This window comes from Heteronotia binoei, chromosome 1, assembly GCF_032191835.1.
Source record: "Heteronotia binoei isolate CCM8104 ecotype False Entrance Well chromosome 1, APGP_CSIRO_Hbin_v1, whole genome shotgun sequence".
Classification (NCBI taxonomy): domain Eukaryota; kingdom Metazoa; phylum Chordata; class Lepidosauria; order Squamata; family Gekkonidae; genus Heteronotia; species Heteronotia binoei.
In genome coordinates this window covers 277,426,350-277,435,903 of record NC_083223.1, presented here as the reverse complement: position 1 = coordinate 277,435,903, position 9,554 = coordinate 277,426,350, and positions in this window count along the sequence as shown.

Genomic DNA, 9,554 nt, shown 5'->3' with positions numbered 1-9,554 from the left:
CAGCCGAATTCGGAAGGCTTTTGCATCTGGTTAGAGAAGAGGTTAAAGCCTGGCTTGTTCCCAGTATCTTGTAAGAAGAGGCTGATAAGTTTTGAAGAAAACAGGAACACGACTGAGGAAGACTGAGTCAGCAGTGTGATGCGGTAGCTAGAAAGGCAAATGCAATTTTGGGCTCTGTCAACAGAAGTATAGCGTCCTAGATCAAGTGAAGCGATGGTATCGCTTTGCTCTGCTCTGGTTAGACCTTACCTAGAGTTTTGTGTTCAGGTTGAGGCACCACTATTTAAGAAGGACTTAGACAAATTGGAATGGGTCCGGAGGAGAGTGATGAAGATGGTGAGGGGTCTGGAGACCAAGTCCTGTGAAGAAAGGTTGAAGGAGCTGGGGATGTTTAGCCTGGAGAGGTGGCGGCTGAGAGGTGACATGATCACCATCCTCAAGTACTTGAATGGCTGTCATACAGAGAAGGGTGTGGAATTGTTTTCTGTGGCCCCAGAAGGTAGGACCAGAACCAATGGGTTGAAATTGAATCAAAAGAGTTTCCGGCTCAACATTAGGAAGAACTTCCTGACTGTTAGAGCGGTTCCTCAGTGGAACAGGCTTCCTTGGGAGGTGGTGGGCTCTCCTTCCTTGGAGGTTTTTCAACAGAGGCTAGATGGCCATCTGACAGCGATGAAGATCCTGTGAATTTAGGGGGAGGTGTTTGTGAGTTTCCTGCCTTGTGCAGGGGGTTGGACTAGATGACTCTGGAGGTCCCTTCCAACTCTATGATTCTAAGTTTCCACAGGCTTCCTCGGGAGGTGGTGGGCTCTCCTTCCTTGGAGGTTTTTCAACAGAGGCTAGATGGCCATCTGACAGCAATGAGGATCCTGTGAATTTAGGGGGAGGTCTTTGTGAGTTTCCTGCCTTGTGCAGGGGGTTGGACTAGTTGACCCTGGTAGGTCCCTCTCTTCTTTAGCCTTCGACCCTTCCCATTCAGTGTTATTTAGATACCTTTATTGTTGTTATATGTTTTCAATTTTTGCTTGTGTTTTATTGTATGTTTTAAGGAATTTTGTAAATAAAATTTTGAAATGAAAAAAAACCCCTTAAGAGAAGCCATGTTAGATCAGGCCAATGGCCCATCCAGTTCAACATTCTGTGTCACATAAGAACATAAGAGAAGCCATGTTGGGTCAGGCCAATGGCCACTCCAGTCCAACACTCTGTGTCACATAAGAACATAAGAGAAGCCATATTGGGTCAGGCCAATGGCCCCTCCAGTCCAACACTCTGTGTCACATAAGAACATCAGAGAAGCCATATTGGATCAGTTCAGTGGCCCATCCAGTTCAACATTCTGTGTCACATAAGAACATAAGAGAAGCCATGTTAGATCAGGCCAATGGCCTATCCAGTCCAACACTCTGTGTCACATAAGAACATAAGAGAAGCCATATTGGGTCAGGCCAATGGCCCCTCCAGTCCAACACTCTGTGTCACATAAGAACATAAGAGAAGCCATATTGGATCAGTTCAGTGGCCCATCCAGTTCAACATTCTGTGTCACATAAGAACATAAGAGAAGCCATGTTAGATCAGGCCAATGGCCCATCCAGTTCAACATTCTGTGTCACATAAGAACATGAGAAGCCATGTTGGGTCAGGCCAATGGCCGCTCCAGTCCAACACTCTGTGTCACATAAGAACATAAGAGAAGCTATATTGGGTCAGGCCAATGGCCCCTCCAGTCCAACACTCTGTGTCACATAAGAACATAAGAGAAGCCATATTGGATCAGTTCAGTGGCCCATCCAGTTCAACATTCTGTGTCACATAAGAACATAAGAGAAGCCATGTTGGATCAGGCCAGTGGCCCATCCGGTCCAACATTCTGTGTCAACCAGTGGCCAAGAAACCCCCAGGTGTCATCAGGAGGTCCATCAGTGGGGCCAGAACACCAGAAGCCCTCCCACTGTTGCCCTTCCCAAGCACCAAGAATACAGAGCATCATTGCCCCAGACAGAGAGTTCCAACAATACGCTGTGGCTAATAGCCACTGATGGACCTCTGCTCCAGATGTTTATCCATTCCCCTCTTGAAGCTGCCTATGCTTGTAGCCGTCGCCACCTCCTGGGGGAGTGAATTCCAAGTGTTAATCACCCTTTGGGAGAAGAAGGACTTCCTTTTATCCATTCTAACCCAGCTGCTCGGCAATTTCATGGCATGCCCACGAAAGGGAGAAAACATACCTCCCCGCAAAGGGAGGAACAGCCAATGTTTTAGTGATGTCCCTACATGACTTCAATGTGACCCGGAAATGACATAGGCACATTAGAATGTCAGGGTGATGCTCTGTTTTTCAGGGCCAAAACTCTATGGTAGAAGCTAATTCTACCATAGAATTTTCGCCCAAAAACCAGAGCGTCGCCCTGATGTCCCTCTATCACATCCATGTCACATTAGAAGTCACGTGAGCGCATGGCTGAAAGGATAAGGATAGGGTTGCCAATCCCCAGTTGGATTGAAACACACACACACAAAAAGCTGTACACTAGTTTGGTGTAGTGGTTAAATGTGCAGACTCTTATCTGGGAGAACCGGGTTTGATTCCCCACTCCTTCACTTGCAGTTGCTGGAATAATCTTGGGTCAGCCATAGCTCTCGCAGGAGTTGTCCTTGAAAGGGTAGCTTCTCTCAGCACTCTCTCAGCCTCACCTACCTCACAGGATGTCTGTTGTGGGAGGAGAAGGCCGTTTAGAACCTTTTTGAGCAATTGCCGTAAGTGAAGGTTTTGTGGAGACGATGGTCCCTATTAGTGTTATGCAAGAATCTTATATTTGGGATTAAAATTTGTGGCATATCCCCTGTTGAAAAAATTGGAACCAGGTGGGGCAGAAGTCGATGATCCGTCCAGGGATTTTCAAGCAACATTTAGAAATTCATATTTCATTGATGGAAATTTCACTGAAGAAATCACTATGTGAAGACGACATTATCATGTTGAACTTTTTCCATATGTATCTGCTCTAAGGACGTTATTAGGGACATATGTTTCTTTGTGTTTATGGTCAATAATAAAATTGTTAGTTAATTGTCACTATAACCTTAAGAACATAGGAGAAGCCATGTTGGATCAGGCCAATGGCCCATCCAGTCCAACACTCTGTGTCACATAAGAACAGAAGAGAAGCCATGTTGGATCAGGCCAATGGCCCATCCAGTCCAACACTCTGTGTCACATAAGAACAGAAGAGAAACCATGCTGGATCAGGCCAATGGCCCATCCAGTCCAACACTCTGTGTCACATAAGAACAGAAGAGAAGCCATGTTGGATCAGGCCAATGGCCCACCCAGTCCAACACTCTGTGTCACATAAGAACAGAAGAGAAGCCATGTAGGATCAGGCCAATGGCCCCTCCAGTCCAACACTCTGTGTCACATAAGAACATAAGAGGAGCCATGTTGGATCAGGCCAATGGCCCCTCCAATCCAACACTCTGTGTCACATAAGAACATAAGAGAAGCCATGTTGGATCAGGCCAATGGCCCATCCAGTCCAACACTCTGTGTCACATAAGAACATAAGAGAAGCCATGTTGGATCAGGCCAATGGCCCATCCAGTCCAACACTCTGTGTCACATAACAACATAAGAGGAGCCATGTTGGATCAGGCCTATGGCCCATCCAGTCCAACACTCTGTGTCACATAAGAGAAGCCATGTTGGATCAGGCCAATGGCCTATCCAGTCCAACACTCTGTGTCACACAGTGACCAATACACACACTGGCTAATAGCCACTGATGGACCTCTGCTCCATATTTTTATCCAATCCCCTCTTAAAGCTGGCTATACTTGTAGCCGCCGCCACCTCTTGTGGCAGTGAATTCTACGTGTTAATCACCCTTTGGGTGAAGAAGGACTTCCTTTTACCACACACCTTTTAAATGCCTTCACTCCTTAGGAAATAATGAAGGATCGGGGCACCTTCTTTTCGGACTCATAGAATTGCACCCCCTGGTCCAATCTTTATGAAACTTGGGGGGTGTTTTGAAGAGACGGATCGGATGCTGTGCTGCAAATTTGGTGCCTCTACCTCAAAAGACAGCCCCCCCCCAGAGCCTCAAATACTCATGGATCAATTTTCCATTATACCCTATGGGAATCAGTCTTTACAGAGAATGATGGAGTGCCCAGCAGACATTTCCGCCCCCCCCCCCCCTTGTAGTTGTGTTTTTGATTATCTCCACAGTGACTTCTCTCTTAATCCAGTCAGGGGATCCCCGAGTTTGGAGGCCCTCCCCCCACTTCAGGGACATCAGAAAGCGGGGGCGGTGGGCGGGCAGAAATGTCTGCTGGGCACTCCATCATTCTCTATAAAGACTGATTCCCATAGGGTATAATGGGAAATTGATCCGCGAGTATTTGAGGCTCTGTGGGGCCTGTCTTTTAAAGTACAGGAACCAGACTTGCAGCATAGCACCCAATCCGTCTCTTCAAAACACCCCCCAAGTTTCAAAAAGATTGGACCAGGGGGTGCAATTCTATGAGTCCCGAAAGGTGCCCCGATCCTTCATTATCTCCTAAAGAGGAAAGGCATTTAAAAGGTGCGCAGTCCCTTTAAATGGGATGGCCAGAACTCCCTTCGGAGTTCAATTACGCTTGTCACACCTTTGCTTCTGGCTCCACCCCCAATGTCTCCTGGCTCCACCCCCAAAGTCCCCAGATATTTTTTGAGATGACCCTGGCAACCATCAGAGGTGTGCATCCACGACAGAGAACACAGCCCTATTATTTCCCTATCCTAATATATTCATGGAAACTTGTTTGAGCAGCTTGTGGGAAAGGCAGTTAACAAACATCGTGGGATGAAGCTAATCGACGAACGAGCAACTGATGAAGAAGAAGAAGATATTGGATTTATATCCCGCCCTCCACTCCGAAGAGTCTCAGAGCGGCTCACAATCTCCTTTCCCTTCCTCCCCCACAAAAGACACCCTGTGAGGTAGATGAAGATATTGGATTTATATCCCGCCCTCCACTCCAAAGAGTCTCAGAGCGGCTCACAATCTCCTTTCCCTTCCTCCCCCACAAGACACCCTGTGAGATGGGTGGGGCTAAGAGAGCTCTTACAGCAGCTGCCCTTTCAAGGACAACCTCTGCCAGGGCTATAGCTGACCCAAGGCCATTCCATCAGGTGCAAGTGGAGGAGTGGGGAATCAAACCCGGTTCTCCCAGATAAGAGTCCCCACACCTAACCACTACACCAAACTGGCTCTCACCAGACTGATTGTGTCTGGGATTCACGTACCGCACACACGAATGCAGCAAAAACAGACGGACGGCTCTTTTGCTGTCTTGCAAGTCTGGATTTGCGCAAACCAGGCGATGGTTTTCTCTTTTGCACGTGGAAGCCGAAAGCAGGGCAAATCTCTGGGAGGAACCACGTGCTCTACCGGCGTTCCTTGGCTGAGGCCTGATTGGCCCAGTTTCTCTGGCCACACATCACCTTACCTGTTAGCATTCCATTGCTTTGCATCGAGTCAAGTTAGGACATCAAAATGGAGCCCGGAGGCGTATGACTTTACCCTCCATGACGCAGGCCAGGCCAAGAAGCTGCGGTTTTCTGGTGAGGCTTGACGCCTAGGCAGCCCCGAGATGCGTTCTACAGGTGGGAACACGTTGAGGGAATCACGCTATATCCTTCCCAGCTGCCTTTCTCGATAACACACAGTGCCGAGAGGTGTTTCGGGGCTTCCAGCGTGGAGAGCTGGGTTCAAATTACTACTTGGGGAAGAAGTTAGTCGGAGACTGTCTCGGGAGGACGGCCTCTGAGCTTCCTCCCGGGGAGACGAGAGCCGAAAAATACATACAGAGGTCTCGTTTCCTTGAAAGTCTGGTTATGCGACACTCTGAGAATGGTTTCTAGGGATGCACGTGACGGCGTAATGTGGGGAAATCTTTCACCTCTGGGAGGAACCAGCTGCCCAGTGGCGGTTCCTAGGCAGAAGCCGGATTGCAGACAAAGCCTATCCCACAAGGCACACGGCTGAAGCCTCTACCATCAACAACAGGTCAAAAAGCTGTGGTCACCTGGTGATGGCGCTTGCCCGCTGGAGGACTCTGAGATATGGTCCATGGGCCGCAGCTTGCAAAGGGGTCGTGTTACATCCTGCCCACTTGTCATTCTCAAATATTACTGTGAGTAAAGGGAAAGGCATAAGTTGGATTCGGGCGGAGGGGGAGGAATGCGATGGCTTTAAGAATGAAAAGTCAAGTCCATCTTGAGAGCCAGTTTGGTGTAGTCGTGAAGTGTGCGGACTCTTATCTGGGAGAACCGGGTTTGATTCCCCACTTCTCCACTTGCACCTGCTGGAATGGCCTTGGGCTGGCCGTAGCTCTGGCAGAGGTTGTCCTTGAAAGGGCAGCTTCTGTCAGAGCCCTTTCCAGCCCCATCCACCTCACAGGGTGTCTGTTGTGGGGGAGGAAGGGAAAGGAGATTGTGAGCCGCTCTGAGACTCTTCGGAGTGGAGAGCGGGATATAAATCCAATATCTTCATTTACCTTACAGGGTGTCTGTTGTGGGGGAAGAAGGTAATGGAGATTGTGAGCCACTCTGAGACTCTTCAGAGTGGAGGGCGGCATATAAATCCAATATCTTCATCTACCTCACAGGGTGTCTGTTGTGGGAGGGAGGAAGGTAAAGGAGATTGTGAGCCGCTCTGAGAGTGGAGGGCGGGATATAAATCCAATATCTTCATCTACCTCACAGGGTGTCTGTTGTGGGGGAGGAAGGGAAAGGAGATTGTGAGCCGCTCTGAGACTCTTCAGAGTGGAGGGCGGGATATAAATCCAATATCTTCATCTACCTCACAGGGCGTCTGTTGTGGGGGGGAGGAAGGGAAAGGAGATTGCGAGCCGCTCTGAGACTCTTCGGAATGGCGTGCGGGATATAAATCCAATATCTTCATCTACCTCACAGGGTGTCTTTTGTGGGGGAGGAAGGGAACGGAGATTGTGAGCCGCTCTGAGACTCTTCAGAGTGGAGGGCGGGATATAAATCCAATATCTTCATCTACCTCACAGGGCGTCTGTTGTGGGGGGAGGAAGGGAAAGGAGATTGTAGGCCGCTCTGAGCCTTTGTCCTTGATAGGGCAGCTGCTGTGAGAGCCCTCTCAGCGCCAGCCACCTCACAGGGTGTCTGTTGTGGGGGCGGAAAGGAGATAGTGAGCCGCTCTGAGACTCTGTCCTTGAAAGGGCAGCTGCTGTGAGAGCCCTCTCCAGCTCCACCCACCCCACAGGGCGTCTGTTGTGGGGGGAGAAGATAAAGGAGATTGTAAGCCGCTCTGAGTTTCGGATTCAGAGAGAAGGGCGGGGTATAAATCTGCAATTCTTCTTATTATTATTATTTATTTTATTTAACTTGTATCCCCCCCTCTCCCCCCCTCCCCAAGTGGGTTCAGGGAGAGTCAGAAGACAAAAACCACAAACTGGGATCAGTAACCCTCAGAATGCTTTTCATTCTGGGATGCACCAGCTGAAGTTTCTTACAAGCCCGCAAGGGTCACCCGTTGTGGAGCAAATTACAGCAGTCAAGATGCATAGTTAGTCTCCATTACTATGTATGGGTGGGAAAGTTGGACATTGAAGACAGCTCAGAGGAAGAAAGAAAGATGAAACGAAGTCGTTAAGCACTTGGGAAGTGAGCGTGCGGCGAAGTGGCTAAGAATCTGAGTTATGCACTTTGATGTCACCAAGTTTAGACTTTGCTACTTCCAATCAAATATAACATAGAGATAAACCCAGCTTGCTGGGGGGGGGGGGGAAGCGTAGGCAACTGGGGAAGGCAAGGGCAAACCACCCCGTCAAAAGTCTGCCATGAAAACGCTGTGAAAGCAACGTCACCCCAGAGTTGGAAACGACTGGTGCTTGCACTACCTTTACCTTTATAACGGATAACGCAACTTCCCAAAACCATAGGGATAAGTACCCTGATTAAAAGACAGATGGTAGGCCAGCGATAATCAATTGTGCTACAAATCAGCCAGTATCATAATGCCCCTGTATAAATCGATGGTGCGGTCTCATTTGGAGTACTGTGTGCAGTTCTGGTCGCCGCACCTCAAAAAGGATATTATAGCATTGGAGAAAGTCCAGAGAAGGGCAACTAGAATGATTAAAGGGCTGGAGCACTTTCCCTATGAAGAAAGGTTGAAACGCTTGGGGCTCTTTAGCTTGGAGAAACGTCGACTGCGGGGTGACATGATAGAGGTTTACAAGATTATGCATGGGATGGAGAAAGTAGAGAAAGAAGTCCTTTTCTCCCTTTCTCACAATACAAGAACTCGTGGGCATTCGATGAAATTGCTGAGCAGACAGGTTAAAATGGATAAAAGGAAGTACTTGTGGATTAACATGTGGAATTCACTGCCACAGGAGGTGGGGGCGGCCACAAGTATAGCCACCTTCAAGAGGGGTTTAGATAAAAATATGGAGCACAGGTCCATCTGTGGCTATTAGCCACAGTGTGTGTGTAGATATAAAATTTTTGGCCACTGTGTGACACAGAGTGCTGGACTGGATGGGCCACTGGCCTGATCCAACAGGGCTTCTCTTATGTTCTTATGTGACACAGAGTGTTGGACTGGATGGGCCATTGGCCTGATCCAACATGGCTTCTCTTATGTTCTTGTGTTGAAGATAGGGTTGCCAAGTCCAATTCAAGAAATATCTGGGGACTTTGGGGGCGGAGCCAGGAGACTTTGGGGGTGGAGCCAAGAACAAGGGTGTGACAAGCATAATTGAACTCCAAGGGAGTTCTGGCCATCACATTTAAAGGGACAGCACACCTTTTTAAATGCCATTCTTCCATAGGAAATAATGAAGGATAGGGGCACCATCTTTTGGGGCTCATAGAATTGGACTCCCTGGTTCAATCTTTTTGAAACTTGGGGGGTATTTTGAGGAGAGGCACTAGATGCTATACTGAAAATGTGGTACCTCTACCCCCAAAAAACAGCCCCACCCAGAGCCCCAGATACCCGTGGATCAATTCTCCATGATTTTCTATGGGAATAAATCTCCCTACGGAATAATAGAGTTCCCAGCAGACATTTCCCTCCCCTGAGTCCCCTCCCCCCGCTTTCTGACGACCCTGAAGTGGAGGGAGGGGCTCCAAACAGGGGGGGGGGGATCCCCTGCCCCCACCTGGGGATTGGCAACCCTACTCCCCCCCCTTATCTTGTCCGTTGGTGGTTACAATTCCCAGAGGCAATGTCCTTGGGCCTCCGGAGCGGAGGTGAGAATTTGGCACGTACTGTAGGCTTCAAAGGGATCTTGGCAACCTTTGATATTCATGGGAAGCGGCCTCTACTCTTCCCCCCCCCCCCGCCCTCCTGGTTGTTCCCAGCTTCTATGTTAGTTAGCGTTTTTATGCAGCATTGAATACGGTTAGTAACAGCATTGCTTAATACCATAAATGAACAGAGCCTGCCAAAAGGCAGTAATGCAATCGATTGGTTGCAATTGTAATTGTAATTGTAATGCAATTTAACAATTAGGCAATTGTTATG